Here is a 1879-nt window from a genome sequence, read left to right as displayed (position 1 = left end):
CTCCAATGGATAGAATGTGAGCTATCTCCTGACTCCTGTAGGCTGATGTAAGCTTGGGATCCATTAGCAGAAGAACAATATGTGAAACGAAGGAGGGGACAGTGCCTCAGAGCTGTGTACAGAACACACAGCTCTGTTGGGCAGTTGGATGGAGATCTGGGGACCCCACTTCCAGAGGAACTTGAGCAAGGTCATCACGTGAACAAGACCTGAATGGATGGGGACACAAAGTGACTTTTCATAAGGAAAGCACCAAAGAGGAAATGGTTGACTTTCTGAAGGCCACCCAATGAAATTTATCAATGAAAACACCTAGAAAAGAGACATACATTTCCTTTTGCTTGAAACCGATTTACAAAATCACAAAAGCCAAATACCATAGCGATGAAAATAGTTGAGCATGAAGTTTCATTTTTCTTTCTTAAGTAAACTGTTTGCAAAACTCATGTCTATCAAAAACATTGACCAGTCGAGAATTAAGGAGAGAAATGCAGCTAGGGTGGCTGGGCTGGATGCCTTTGTCTGAGGTAGTGAAAGGTATCTTCCTGATTATCTGAGGACAGGCAGACCCGATTTTACTTGGATGCATTTCCTTGTAAGCTTTCTGATTGGAACTGAGATTTTTGTCTCTGTGGCTGATAGGCACATTCTACTCACCAAGGATGTCTCTTCTTCCTCAGAGTCCGGATGCATGGACAATATGCCAAAAACTAGCATAACAGTGATCACACATGCGCGTGTGCATGGGCGCACGTGTGCAAGAATTGCACAAGTAAAAAACCAACCCCTATAAACTCCTTTTAAATCCTGACAATCATTTTGTGAGGTAGAACTTTTTTTGTGATCTCGATGTGACTATTACCATCATTGTTATTTGCAAAGGAGAGACTATACCAAATAGCATCCAACTTGGAAATGGCAGAGCCAGGAATTGAACTTTGGTCTTCTGACCACAAATCTAATGCCCAAACAGAACTCCAAGAGGTAAAAACACAGCATTGTGGAGTTTCTTGGGGCTGTCCTAATAAACTGCCCAAACTGGGGGGCTTCAAACAACAGAAATACATTGTCTCATAGTTCTGGGGGCTGGAAGTCCCAAATCAAGGTGTCTGCATGGCTCTGCTCCCTCTGAAAAACCTGCAGGGAGAAGCATCCCTTGCCTCTTCCTGACTTCTGGTGGTTTGCTGGCAATCCCAGGCACTCCTTGGCTTGTGGATTCGTAACTCTACTCCCCTCATTGTTGCTGGGGTTTTTGCTTGTGTGTCTGTCCTCACAGGGTGTTCTTTTTATAAGGACACCAGTCATATTGGATTGGGGCCCTCCCTACTCCACTAGGAACCTAACTTAAATAATTATATCTGCAACAATCCTATTTTCAAATAGAGTCACATTCTGAGGTACTGGGGGTTAAGTCTTCAATATATCATTTTTGGAGGGGACAGAATTCCACCCATGACATAGTCTTGCATTTTTCCCCTTGAATTATAGTTCCCCAGTGCATATCTTATTATCCCAACTAGATTGTGAATTTCCCAAGAAAAAAAAATTCCGTTTTACATCTGAAGGGTCCAACTGGCTGCTTTTGGGCTGGATTTGGCCTAGAGGCATTTTTGTCTGCTCTGAAGCATTAGCCTACACAGTGCTTTGGGAGATTTTCTGAATTAGTCTGTGAGTATTCATTTTTTTGATTATTTTTCTTATTGAAGTATAATTATCATAAAGTGATATATTAGTTTCCAGTGAATGATATACTGATTCAACAGTTCTATACAATGCTCAAAACGGTGGATGCTTCACGAATTTGCATGTCATCCTTGCACAGAGACCATGCTAATCTCTGTACCATTCCAGTTTTAGTATATGTGCTGCTGAAACGAGC

General features: G+C 42.0%; 1 non-coding gene across 1 annotated transcript; it reads right to left on the bottom strand.

Annotated features, from left to right (window-relative positions):
* Positions 1-1777: 1777 nt before the first annotated feature.
* Positions 1778-1879, bottom strand: LOC118528302 (U6 spliceosomal RNA). The gene has a single exon (XR_004913557.1). It is a non-coding gene; the product is annotated as a U6 spliceosomal RNA (small nuclear RNA).

This window comes from Halichoerus grypus, chromosome 2 (genome assembly GCF_964656455.1).
Source record: "Halichoerus grypus chromosome 2, mHalGry1.hap1.1, whole genome shotgun sequence".
In the NCBI taxonomy this organism is placed as follows: domain Eukaryota; kingdom Metazoa; phylum Chordata; class Mammalia; order Carnivora; family Phocidae; genus Halichoerus; species Halichoerus grypus.
The sequence above is the reverse complement of the archived record's forward strand: the minus strand, read 5'-3'. Positions and strand labels throughout refer to the sequence as shown.